Source organism: Lactuca virosa, chromosome 8, assembly GCF_052849685.1.
Source record: "Lactuca virosa cultivar CGN04683 chromosome 8, Lactuca_virosa_CGN04683_v6, whole genome shotgun sequence".
Lineage (NCBI taxonomy): Eukaryota > Viridiplantae > Streptophyta > Magnoliopsida > Asterales > Asteraceae > Lactuca > Lactuca virosa.
In genome coordinates this window covers 220737056-220751715 of record NC_136433.1, presented here as the reverse complement: position 1 = coordinate 220751715, position 14660 = coordinate 220737056, and the positions used below count along the sequence as shown (strand labels likewise).

Genomic DNA, 14660 nt, shown 5'->3' with positions numbered 1-14660 from the left:
TTATGAAACTCGAACCAATCATCAATAGAAATACTAAAAAGTTTATTATTTAGTAAAACTATGCTATTTATACAATGAAAAGGAAGCCAGTTATCAACAACTAACAAACCAATACTGCCTAATCAACTTTGGGGACTTGTGCGCCACTTGGATACTGATATGGCATAGGTGGAAAAACACATTTTTCATAAATATTACTGTAATCAATCTCCATGTTGTGAACATTCTGTTGTGATTGAAGACGATTCTTTCTGTGTACTTCTATACCCATTTAAAGAAGCAATATCTCTGTTGCTTCTAAGTGAACTTTCCTGTCTGAGCCTTTTCTTGGAACGGGTATTAACAGAATCTTCTTTTTCATCAATAAATGAAATGAAGGTTTGTAGGCGTCCTGGTGTTGTTTTAGGTGACTCAATAGGATCTGGTTTGTGTTTAGTGTATTTGTATATGATGAGCACTAAGTATACAAAAAGTGCAAGAAAACAAGCTAATCCAATTATTATGAATAGGCCTTTGAACCTCTTTAGCTTGAGCCTGTCTACTGAAAACTCTGTTCCTTGTGAATTGCAAGCACTTTCCCTTAGCCACTTCTTGTGGATGTTTTGTAACTCTCCGGTTTCTGATAGTTTGAGAATCGCATTTGACATATCCATTGCAAGAGGAGAGTCTCGCTGAAAGGCCTACAAGACATCATGAACCCGAAATAGTCAACTACTGTTGGTTTGACTACGGGCGTTAAACACAAAAAAGTATTGAGTTCAAGTCAAGTTACATAATACAGAGGTTATTTGTTATATAGTATAATGTTTCAGCAAAATAGTTTCAGTGGAAAATCAAAAACTTCATATCAAATATAAAGTTTAGAAATCTCTCGATACGTTTCTCAAAAAATACGATTTGGGCAGATTCTTCCCCTAACTAACGAAGAGGTCTTGGTGTAATTGTCACATATGAAATTGAACAAAATTTTGCAAAGAAATATCCGACTTGTTGATCTGATTTGATTATATAAAAAAAAAATAGAATAAAGAAAAATACAAGAAATAACAATGTATTTTCAGAAATTGTTTACTATAGCATCGTGCTTTCATTTTACTTTTCCTATTAGAGCATTGTATATGAAAATTTTACCCAATTATAAGCCATCTAATTCAATGAAAAAGTTATTTTCATTGTTATAATTAGATTGGTTTTTCAAATTATAATGTCCTAAAAAAACATTGAAAGTACAATGCTATAAATGGATAGAGTTTTCATAGTATACCATGCCTTAATAAAAAAATGGAAGTAAATATTGTAATAGAAAGAACTGAAAGTAGGAGGTTGTAATAGAAACATTTATGATTTGAATCTAACATTGGCCAAAATGACGCTATTGGGTATGAAGTTCAATGTTTTCGCAAACCTTTTGTGGAAAATAAGGAAGTTTGTATGAAATTTGAAGTTTAAAAATGATCCGGTTTGACTCTATAAGTAAAACATAACATGAAAATGAGAACTTTACTTACGAATCCCCATCCAGTTCTGGTGAAATCTTGACCCACAATGCTGAATTGGCAGCGGGTCGAAAGGAAAAGTTCAATGTACGGACGCTCATCAACAATTGCAACAACACCGCCATTGTTAGGACCATCGTTTAGGGCTTTTTCATAGTCTTCTGGCAAGTTAAGAGGAACAAGTCTACTTTCCGAAATGCCAATTTCTTCAATCAAATAGTTTCGGACAAACGAACTTTCTTGGTACCCAATACGATCTTTGCTTAATTTTAAACTGTCAATCCCTTCAATAGGCGAAGATAGTTTTTGAATGGTCAAGATTGAGGTGAGACTTGCGGTATAACTCGAGCTTATTATCAGAACCACGAACAACCATATTATTAATACGAAACGACCTAGACTGCTCATCAAGTTTTGTTCTGCATCAACAATGATTAAGTTTAAGCAAATCTTCAACATAAGGAATATGTGTGTGTGTGTATACTAGAGCATATAAGTACTGTCCCAGCTAAGTCCAGTAAGTCAAAATAAAAACATGTTAGTTGGTTTCATGTAGAGTGTAACTTACTGTGGGAGAAAAATAGGGTAGAAAAGCTAAACCTGCATAGAACCAAACACAAACCTTTAGTGACAAGATAAAAAAAAATATGCATCATAATGAATGCTAACTCTCTTGAATAAAGATTCAAATCTTAATTGCATTAATGTGTATTATTAGTTGTGAGCTAGTTTTTTTGGGTTGTGTGGTAGATCAGTGGGTATGCCTCTTGATGTTTCCAGATTTGGTAGTTTTTATATTTTTGCATTATAAATAGTTTGTTGCCCTTAATTTGTTTTCTGTCATAACAGTTGAATAGATGCAGATTCATTCTTCTTCTATTTTTAACTCCCCTAGCTGTTTTCACATCCTTTCAGACACACACACACGCACACACACACCTACACACACCCATCCACACACACACACACTTACCATAGGGTTGTCACAACCTGTTGTCTAGGAGTACCACGAAAGTCATCGTTTTGGCGATGTTCTAGAATCCAAACAACTGCTCCCACAACTAGAAAAAAGATCCCAATTACACACCACAACTCAGCAGTAAATGGCCTGAAAAAATCCCAAGTCCCAGAGCTTAGCCTCCTGACTGGTGCCACCACAACTAGGCCAGACTCGATAAATGGCTGTGTAAAATCCGCCAAAAGTGTCCGGTTAGTGACGATAGCAATGTCTCCCACTGCAGCGTCATAGACCTGCAGTAATTACCAAAAAGACCCTAAAATGTTAACTTTGTTTCAACAGAAAAGATTGAAATAGTTAGAAAGGAATACTCACACCAGCGTTTACTAAGCTCACTAGATCAGTGTAATCCGGGTTGTTATGACCATCTCCATACGTATAGATCTTATATGGGAAAGAATATGGAAGCACGTTTACTGCAGAAATAAACACATCCACGCTGTATCCTACATACATATCAGTCCCTTTAACTTCCTCCACTATGTCCTGAAAGCTGACACGAGTTGGAACCCCGATTTTCAACTCTTTTCCATTCTTTGGGAGAACCCATCCACGAGGTTTTTTAATGGTTTCACCCGGCCAAATTACACCAGACAATAGCTCAGATGAACTAGATTGGTTTGAAAGGTTTGAGTTGAGTGTTTCTGGAGGAGAAATTGACAAACGTGAGGAGTTTGACCAATACCCAACTGTTTTAAAGCCCGTATCCATCACATTAAGAACTTCAAATACCGGAAAAACGAGGTTTTTATCAGAAGTGAACTCGATCTGTCCCGTTGTTCCGTTCATTTTGACTTGTAAGATGTTCTCAAGCAAGATTTTCCCTCCATTAAAAACACTAAAAGAATCAAGATTCAATAATCTGCCTTGTGAGTCCTTCATTTCGGGACCTTTTGAGAACGAAATGTTTCCACCTTGATGAAAAAAATCATCAAGAGCACGAGCAAGCAGCCAAATAGTATCGTATGCATAGAAGCAATCGATTGCGTAGGGAGTGAGGAGCTTATGTCTATGATGGTAGAAAGCCAATCCGTTGTGATCCAAACGTACCCACTTTCCATCATACTAAGATCTTGAGCAACATCAAGTATGTTTAATCCCCATTTGGTGCTAGTATGGACTACAATAACTCTTGATTCCATGAAAGAAACTTGAAGTAAAGCATCTTGTATATCTCCACGTGTTGCATCGGGATTGATAGGTGCCTTGTGGGTGATCTTAGACCTCTTAGAAGCTAATTGATCTGCCAATGAACTTATTCCATTCCTCCCATGATCATCGTCTATGTAAATCGCTACCACTTGTCTCCATTCATAGTACTCAATTATGTCTGCTATGGCAGCCATTTGGAAAAGATCACTGTGAGTTGATCGGACAAAGAAAGGAAATTGAAGCGAGGATAATGTAGGGTATGTGGCTGTGAAAGAAACTAGGGGGATTTGGAGCTCTTTCACTACATAGGAGATCGTATGAGTTAAGGCCGATGATTCTGGACCTATTAATGCCACACTTTCACTCTCCATGAAATGCAAAGCTGTTGCAACAAAGGGAATTAGAGGTCATAAGATCATAATCTTATAAGGAATAACAAAAATGTGAAAACTATTGAAATAATAAGCTAAATGTTGGATTATTTATGTTTATTAGTGTTATTTATGTTTATTAGTGTTAATACAGTGGCAAAGTGCTTCCCTACTCATTAGCTTTGGTGGTTTGGGTTTGTACTTGGTAGTAGAGGCTACCTCATATGCTTTTGTTGCCTCAAAGACCTAATCTTGGGTGTTACAACACCATATCTTATAGGATAGTGGCATATGCAGTATGGATTCTGATTATGCTTGTGCATTGGCTTCTCTTCGTAACAAGCTTCCAGACATTGACTTTAGCAGTTTCACTAATAAGGACACCGCCCCCTCTAAATCCCAACAAACACTGGCGAGTGCCCTTTTTAGTAAAATTGTCCAAGATATGGAAGTGCATTTCGACAAGACGGTTCGGCAGAAAGTTTTCTAGTGTTTACGAGCACCATATGCTCAAGATTTTCTTCTAGCTATCCCTATAGATGGGCTTGGCCAACATATCGTCTCCTGTGGAGTATTGTACTATCCTTAAATATCGGTCGTGATCCCAACATTTCATGCTGATGAGGTATGTCTGGTTTGCCATAAGGCATGTTTGGAATCTTTTGGAGAGCATGCGATTCATTATAAAGAACTCCCAGTGTTCAAATACTGACAGATATGGTTAGGGATGTTTTGTTTGACATATTTAAGTGTGTCAGGGCTTCCACCAAGAAAGAGACCCCTGTGAATTTCTTGACCGACCTGAAAATAAGGGATGCCAACCCTTAGACCGGTTGATGTATTGGTTTTTGGATGGGTTAGAGGGAAACACACTTGTGTTGACTTTACAGGGGTATCCCCCTCTGGTGGACTTGAGTCATGGGGGTTTCAAGGCAGGGCAAATAGCTTTAAAAGTTGCTACATGCAAAGTCACAAAACATGACAAATCATGCAAAGAAAATCAACATGTGTTTATACCATTTGCGTTTGATACGTTTGGTTTCCTATCGCCAAATGCGGTGGAGCTTCTTAATAGAGTACAACGGATCATGCATAGCAATGTTATATACCCTAGATCTATGGATATAGTCTTCAAAAGAATTTGTTTTATCTTAAAAAAGGTTTAGTGACGCAACTTGTTGCCCGTTTTCCTTCTTACTCATTGTATTGTGATCAGTAGATATTTATAATTTAATATACCCATATATCTTATTTATCTTAACAGTAAGATAAAGGGGTGTAATGGTTAAGGCTTAAGAGTCATATCGATTTAGTTTCTATATATACATATTGTAACATCCCGAAATCTTAGAAGTTCAATGAAGGGCCAAAAGTGTAAATAAAAGAAGGGACTCGACGAGTAGGTCCGCTTACTAGCCGAGTCGGAGCGGGATTTTGTCGCAGGTTTAAGTGGCCAACTCGCCGAGTCGGCAGCTAGGACTCGAAGAGTTGGTGCTGAAGAGAAAAAACCCTAATCTTAGGGTTTGCACCCTATATAAAGAACATTATATCCTTCCCTCAGCCCCCTTGCTACCCTGAGAGTTCCAGCAAACCCTAGTTCGTATGAAACACCATTGATTGAGGAGATTGGAGCTTGGAAGAAGATTTTGGTGTAAGAGGCTTGAGGAATTAGAGGCTAGCATCAAGGGGCTTGTGTAGATCTGGAATCTACATTAGTTTGGGCACATCTCAGAGGTAAGAAGCCTTTATCCTAAGCTATTTCCTTTTTGGATTCATCCATGGTGATTGATTTGGGGTCCCTTAGCTTGTTTGAGATCTATTTCGGGTTTAAAGGCTAGATTTGAGGTTGCAACTTCGGATCTAGGTTAGTTTTGAGCTATGAGAGCATAAAGCATCATCCTTTGGGTTTGTTTGAAAGGATCCTTGTCTCAAACCCAAGCCCTAGAGTGATTTGGACCTTTAAACCCTTGGTTTCACGTAAAGTTTGCAACTTTATGTGAGGGTTAGATTGTAGAAGGGTGGATCTATGGATTGGAGCCCCTGCATGGCTCGAAAAGCCTCTGAATGGATTGAGAACTGGAGAGACTCGGCGAGTCACATGGGTGTACTTGACGAGTTGTATGAACATGTGCATGGACTCGGCGAGTTGGAAGAACAACTCGGCGAGTCTGTTGAAGATTGCCTTGGACTCGGCGAGTCTGTTCTGGACTCGGCGAGTCTGGTTGCAGAACCCCAATCTCTCTGGTTAAACCTTGAAGCAGTGAGTCGGGAGGTGACTCGGTGAGTCGATCAGGATGGGACTCGGAGATCGTTGGACTCGACGAGTCTTGGGGCGACTCGACGAGTAGAGTCGTGTAATGGGAGTTTTCTGTATATGAGAACTCGACGAGTCGACGGGTTGACTCGGCGAGTAGAGTCAACCAGGAAGGTTGACTTTGACTTTGACCAATAGTTGACCAATTTGACTTCCAAGGGTACTTTGGTAATATTGGTATTTATGGAATTGGTTCTTTGGTAGTGTTCTGTGGCGAAGTTCGTGTCGGTGGTCGGAGCAGCTTGATCGTATCTCTTCAGTCGGCAATTGCAGGTGAGTTATCCTCACTATATCGACAGGGTCTACGGCACCAAGTCCGGCCCTTTATCGGATGGAAATCCGGGTATTGTTTGATATGTTATTGCTTTGCTAGATCCGCATCCTGGTAGTTAGGATGGTGTTATGTTAGTGACCTGGTTAAGGTCGGTACCCGGTATATAGGGTAATGTTATGCTAGTGACCGGTTAGGTTGGAATCCTGGTTAGGATGTTGATATGCTATGTGATCTGTTAGACTGTTTGTCTGGTTAAGGATTGTTATGTGATTAATTGTTTTATGTGCACATGGTTGTTTGACGGGGGTTGGGTTGAGGCGGGTCCTGCTTTGTGCTGTAGGCCAACATACCCAGGGCGGACCGGAAAGACCGAAGGCCCAGCGAGCGGTCCGGATAGGCTGAAGGCCCCGAGAGGGCGGACCAGATGTGCCGAGGCTCGGAGAGTGGACCAGGCCGACTGAAGGCCCGGTGCGGGCGGACCAGTCATACTGTAGACTCAGAGAGTGGACCAGGTGGATTGAAGGCCCGGTGCGGGCGGACCAATCACACTGTAGACTCGATGTACATGGCTAGACTCGGAGGGTGGACCAGGTGGACTGAAGGCCCGGTGCGGGCGGACCAGTCACACAGTAGACCTGATGTGCATGGCTGTTCTATTTGTGATATGTTATGAGTATGATTATGTGTGGTTGGTATTTTGGGGGTAACTCACTAAGCTTTCGGGCTTACAGTTGTAGTGTTATGTTTCAGGTACTTCAGGAGATCGTGGCAAGGCGAAGGCGTGATCGTACTACTCCTCTTGTTTTATGATTTATGTGATATGGTTCTGGGGGATACTCTGATGTTTAAACTATTTTGAAAACGAGATGTATGAACTTAATGGTTTTTGAATGAATTAAAATGTTTTAATTTGGCTTAATTTTTATGGGTGTTACAACATATGTGAACAAATGTAAAATATTGTTCTTGGTGTTGATAATAAAAGTCTTTGTATTAGAATACTAGAACGGTCTTCACTTCTCCTTCTTCCTGTGTGTACATAAACATTTTGTTGTTTTTCTGATTTGTATCCAACAAAAACACTCTAGGGTTATGTTGAAATATTTTTTTATTACATAGTTTGTTTAGTTTATCTTGGTATCTGTTAGCACAATAGTAATAGTGTGTTGGGCTTATTTTGTAATGGGCTTCTTAGCCCACTTAGGTTGTGTTTAGTTACGGAAAAACAGTTTACCTTTTCCGTTTTTCTTTTTCCCTTTTCAGTTTTTGTTTTCTGTTTTTACTTTTCATTGGAAAATTTAGAAATCACGTTTAGTTAAAACTTATTTATTTTTCATTTTCAGTTTTAGAAAATTAGAAAACGTGTTTAGATGTCTATTTTTCTATCGGTTTTCATTTTTAGAAAACGGTAGTAGTGGTGATGGCGACGACAATTGTGGCAGTAGTGGTGATGGCGACGGCGGTGGTGTTGGTGCTGGTGATGGGGTAATGGTGGTGGTTATGGTGATGGTATGTCAGTGATTGTGGTAGCGGTGTTGGATGTGTGTGTGTGTTTGGGGGGGGGGGGGGGTGTATGTTTGTGGGGGTGTGGGTGTGGTTGAGGGTGGGGGTGGTGTGAGTATGTATGTGTCTGTGTTTGTAGGGATGTGTGTGTGTGTGTTTGTAGGTATGTGTGTGTGTGTGTGTGTTCGTGGGTGGGGGTGGGGGTAGGCTTGGGAGTGGGTGGGTGTTGGTAGGTAGGGGTGTGGTGGGTTAGGGGTGTTAAGGTGGGGGTAGATAGAGGTGGATGGGGTAGGAGTGGGTATGTGTTTATATTTTAGAAGAATTTTGGAATTAGAAAAATGTGGAAAACAATGATTATCGGTTTTCCAAAAATTTCCAACTTCTTTTTAATTTTAGAGAACGGAAAATTTTCATTTTCATTTTCCGTGAAAATTTTGGAAAAATAAACAAACTAAACGTGTTTTCAAAATTCTCATTTTTCTTGAAATTTTTTTCCAGAAAACGGTCAATTTTTTTACAACTAAACGCAACCTTAGCTTTCCAGCCCAGTTAGCATAATAGTAATAGTGTGTTGAAATATTGTTTTATTTATACTTGAAATATTGTTTTATTTATAGTTTTCTTTGTAGATACATTTTTATAGTTGTTTTTCTTATCTTTTCTTTATAGATACATTTTTCTCAATAATAGCAATAGTGTGTTGAAATATTGTTTTATTTGTAGTTGTCTTTCTTTTCTTTTCTTTGTAGATACATTTTTCTCAATAATGAAACCCTAGTCACGTTGGGTTCTTTTTTTCATTAGTTTACACGGTATCAGAGTTCTATCCGACCCTTCTCACAACATAAATACATTTCGAGTTTTTGGAGCATCTTTGGAGTTTTGGAGCACCTTTGGAATTTTGGAACAACTTTGGAGTTTTGGTGCTCCTTTAGAGTTTTGGAGCACCTTTGGAGTTTTTTGGAGCACTTTTTTGAAGTTTTGGAGCATGTTTGAAGTTTTGGAGCACATTCAAGGGCGAGTCTACTTGGAGCCTAGGTGGATCACATGACCCACCTAACTTTTACATTTGTACAATGAATTATATGTATAAAAAATTAGGACATACTTTAAATATTTTGAACGACCTACCTTAATATGTTTGGCTAAAAAAATGAATGAAAAAAGATGTATAAGTATAGACAGTAGAAGGCATATCATTTTTAAGGGCTCCCACATCGACTCCAAAAAGAAAGTTATAATGTTTCAATTATAAATAGATGTTTATTCTTTCACAATTCTACACCATAAGCTTGTTGAGGCCTCGTTCAAACCAACTTTCTCCAAATATAAGTTTGTGTTAGTAAAAATAAATAAATTAAGGAAGGATCGATTTGGGCTTTAACCACCAATTTTTATACATGCCGAACCAATTATTTTTCTGGTTGAACTTGGTTTTCTCTTGAATCGGCCTAGTTAAACAAGGTTAGGAAACTACATGGTTTTCTGTTCTAGACTCACCACTGAGCATGAGTTCTTTTGGAGCACCTTTGGAGTTTTTTGGAGTATATATGGAGTTATGGAGCATCTTTGGAGTTTTTAGAGCACATTTGAAGTTTTGGAGCATCGGTGGAGTGTTTTTTAGCACATTTGGAGTTTTAGAGCACCTTTGGAGTTTTTCTGGAGCACTTTTGGAGTTTTTGGAGTACATTTGAATTTTTGGAGCACATTTCGAGTTTTGGAGAACATTTGGTGTTTTTGGAGTTTTAGAGCACCTTTGGAGTTTTCAGAGCACCTTTGAATTTTTGGAGCACATTTGGAGTTTTGGAGAACCTTTGGTATTTTTGAAGCACCTTTGGAGTTTTCCGAACACCTTTGGAGTTTTGGAGCATCTTTGGAATTTTTGAAGCACATTTGGAGTTTTTGGAGCACCTTTGGAGTTTTGGAGCATCTTTGGAGTTTTGAGCACATTCATCGATTTTTTTCTAGTATTGCCGTTTGTTCGTTTTGGTTATTGTTCGAAGTTTTGTTATTGTCGGTATTTGTCGGTTTTGGTTGTTGGTATTCGTTTGAAGGATAGATCAGCCCCCAAAGTTACTTTTGATGAATGTGTTTACGACAAACAGAAGAACCAGAAGTCTTAGTGTCCATTGTTACTCAACAAAGCAAAGCAGCAACATAACATACCATCTGGATCGTTTCAACCACCATTCCAGATACATAACCCTCACATGAAGCATATAGACGTTCGTTATCATTTTATCCATTTTAAGTTGAGGATAAAAGTGCAAAATGTCACGACTCAAGAGATCGCAACCGATATCTTGACAAAACTCGTTCTGGAAGTGAGATTCTGACGTTGTCTTCATTTGCTTCATACTGGAAACTGGATATTTGATTGTGGGACTTACCTTTGGAGTAAAGGTGGAGTTCTGTCGATTTGTTGACTCAAAATTACATTCCAACGAACAAAGTTCCCATTGTTTAGAAGAGAAGGGATAAAATTATCAAAGTGCCTTTATGTTTGACTAATTTATATTAAATGCATCAGATAACCTCTCCAAATTTCAGTTAGAAATTCTTTATTCTGTTTTCTTCTTTCCTAGCATACGTTTACAAAATGTGAATAAGATAAATTTATTTTACCCATATTGTTCAAGAGTTTCTTATAAATTTCTTCTTTAGTTAATGATTTGCTTTCTTTGTTACAACAGTATGCCTAGAAAGACATCATGATATATTTATCACCAGACAAATATTCCTGTTTGGATAGTTTTTATACCAAACAGAAAAAGTAATGAAAAGAAGACACCATAATATATTTATCATAGTAGGCAAATGTTTAGAAGACATACCTTCCATAATACTCACCAAGCCACTAGAATTTGAGTCATGAATGGTTAGTTCTAGCTTGGTTCCATTAAGAACCGTTGGATCAGAATTCACATCTTCTACTGCAGCCTCTAATGCAATTTTCGCAGCTTTGCCTATGATCGAATCGAAGGTCAAAATCGACCCAATTTTTACAACTTCTGGTCTTGAAGGAAAACTAGCATTCCTCAGCTTCTTGGATCCAGGAACCTGAAAGAATAAAGACCTGGATTTTGCACAATGATAACAAAAATAATTCATTTTCTATGTAGCCAAAAAAGGTTTCAAGTATGTACCTGAGCTTGGGCGCAGTGCCTCTTCTCCTCAATGAAACATCCATTGAAGAAAACCACCACCACCACCAACAATAACAAACCCCAAACTTGATTCACAGCCATATCTCTTCAAAACTCTATTTCCACACACCTTGTCATTGAAAACAACACCCTGATAAACACAGTTTATCGAGTTCTAGATTGATCAAAACCTTAATAATAATAATAAATAACTAAAGTACTAGTAGCAGTATTAGTGCTCAATTGAGAGACAACAAAAGATGTTTTTTGAAATGTAGATTCAATAAAACCCGTCAAACATCTACTGACCAGCTATAAAAGATGATAGAACATCAGAGTATTTAACACCCATCTACTAAATTATGCTCAACTCACATATGAAAAGGGGGATTTTAAAGAACAAAAGAGCAAATTGATTATGAACTAGAAAAATCAACCATGAAAGCTCCTAAATGTCAAAAACCTCAGAGCTTTCTACAAAGAAACATCCATGAGAGAGAGAGAGAGAGAGAGAGAGAGAGAGAGAGAGAGAAAGAGTTACAGAGACGTGTAAGCAGGCATCAAAGAAGAGCAGACAAAGTAGTGATAGAAGTCTCTTGCACAATGGAAGAAGCAATTAGTAGAAATATGGGTAGTATGTCTGATATGCTCTATATTCTAGGTGAAACCATCCATCTTCTAAGAACTCACCATAATACTAATGGGGAGATCTGTCAAACTTTGCCTAAAAATCTTTAATATTGAAATATGTTTGATATCACTGTGACATTTTAGTTTTTGACAGATATTATGAATTAAAATACTGATTGAAGATAAAATATAGCCCAACGTTAATTATTTTGTTTATTTTAAATTGTATAAGATTCATTTTAGATAAGTAAAAAGAATCATACCTTATGTATTTTGCTTACATCATTAAGTTCGAAGATAATGCTAATCGGGAATTCTTTATATTAATTATTGTTTATACTTATATAAAACCAAAAAAACGGAAAAAGGTGCTTGAATTTTATTCTTGAGGACCCCAAACTAGTATATATAAAATCAAGGACATGAAGGGGCAAAACCCATATTGGGGAAGTGTGTACACAAGTACACATGCCTTTTAAAATCAAATAAGTAAAAAAACTTCTTACCTTCCTATAAAAAATTTCCTTCTTATTTGATCTTGACTCTCTCTCTCTCTCTCTCTCTCTATATATATATATATATATATATATATATATATATATATATATATATATATATATATATATATATATATATATCGGGGGCGGAGCTAGGATTTTAGAATGAAAGAGCTTACATTGTAATAAGAATATTAAATTAGTTTTTATAACCTAATAATATAATACGCTCTGTAAAATTTGATAAGAAACTGATGAAGAAAAATCGTCTAAATAAGAACATCAATAGCTTAAAATTGAAGTCTGTTCTTCGGGATCATGAAGTTATAAAAGAGATTGGGAGGGGCTTAACAACCGACGTAAAGATTACTGCATGAACTATTATATCTATATCTATCTATATATCTTATAAAGCAAACATTTTTCTTTGAACCTCATGCATTTGAAACTCCCAAGACTATTCAAATTATATAATTTAAATCATGATTAATTGAAACGTTGTGATTTGTAACTTCCAAAACTCTTCAAATCATGCTATTTAAGTGATGAATTAAATGAAATATTTAGCCTATATAAAATTATTTTAGCTTGCATATTGCATGTATGTCAACACAAAATGATAGATTATATCGGTAGAGTTTAAAGAGTTATACGAGTGGTTCCATGGATGTAAGAGAGAAATTGCAACTTTTCCAAAGGTAAATTCAAGTAAATACAAGTTTGGTGCATGTAAAATTTTATATATTAACCAAGCTTCAAATTTAGGTATGTATGTAAAGGTGTACTTGAGACAATTTTTATTAATTTTATGTGTTATGTGTCTTATTATAATCACAAGATGATGAAGTGAAACTAATAATTACCTCTCATGAGCTTTTGGTAAATAAATCTTTAAGCTATTTATCAGTTAGAGCAACTAACTTTGTTAACATATATGTATATTTATGTCGTTTTTGTCTTTTATCTTAAGACAATCTATTTTTCTATCCAAGAAAACATTATTCAACATGTATTTTATGCTATTAGTTATATACTATGTTGGTTTCTATCATTTATTTTGTAGTAAATAACATCGATGGAACTTTTGATAATTAATTTTGATAAAATGAGTTTACAATTATTATTCCAAATTGTTGGTGATAGTGATGAATTAGAACGAATGATTTTAAATATGATATGGATTTATTGTTGAAAATCAATGATTATTTATGTGTTATAAAAATACATTCATTATGTTCTCGCAAAATTTATAGGTATTTATCCATTTTTTAAATGTTTTTTATAGTAATAAAAATAACTATTGTATTATATCTTATTACATTAGTCAATTTCCTTTTCCTATTCGTTCTTCACCATAAAGTTAAAGTAAAAACAAATAAAACATTAATACTTTTATAAGAAAATATAAGTGATAAAAATATACTTCACGTGTAACACTCCGCACTCCCAACCCACTCTGAACATGTTTTTTTTTTAAGATTGGTCTTAGTACTTAACAATCACTATAGTTTCAATTTCAAATCATTATTTTACTTGGACCCTTCATTCCACTCCAATGGTTATTTGAAAATAGTTGAAAAAAATGAGTTTTGTCGCATCAACAGTTATTTCAACACAATTTTTTTTATAAAAATGTTTTTATATATCAAATGTACGTTGATTTCTAAATATTCATTTTGAATTATTTATAAGTGTTTAATAAGTTTTGTTTGATGTAAATGTTATACTAAATGTTGTAATGTTTTTATGTTGTTAAAAGTTGATTTGTTTTATATACAAATCAGTTTATATTTTATATATAATTGCACAACGTAAAACGGTCTATAAAATGATCAGAAATTATAGTATTTATTTTTTTCATACTACAATTTATTTGATATATATATATATATATATATATATATATATATATATATATATATATATATCAACATACGTTTGGTATATAATTTATACAACATAAAACAGTCTATAAAATCATCAATTAATAGTAGAAATAACCAATGATATAAACTTATTACAGTTAATAAAACTAATATGTTAACTATATGTTTTATTTTGCTACTGATATTGGTTTTTTCATGTATAAATATTAAATCACAATTTGTAAAATTTTATTATTTTAATTAAATAATTATATTCACGCGCAACACGCGAGGATTCGTCTAGTATACTATAATTGAAGTTATAAAAGAGATTGGAGGGGGCAGAGCACCCGCCAGCCCCCTCATTGTCTCCGCCCCTGATATATATATATAT

General features: G+C 35.8%; 1 pseudogene across 1 annotated transcript; it reads right to left on the bottom strand.

Moving 5' to 3' along the window:
- On the bottom strand, positions 1–12029 carry LOC145128745 (glutamate receptor 3.6-like; annotated as a pseudogene). The gene is made up of 8 exons (XR_013717076.1): positions 11816–12029; positions 11275–11425; positions 10963–11188; positions 2830–4048; positions 2470–2747; positions 2065–2096; positions 1509–1915; positions 1–680 (listed from the first exon to the last, which is right to left on the bottom strand). The product of XR_013717076.1 is annotated as a glutamate receptor 3.6-like (transcript).
- Positions 12030–14660: the final 2631 nt, after the last annotated feature.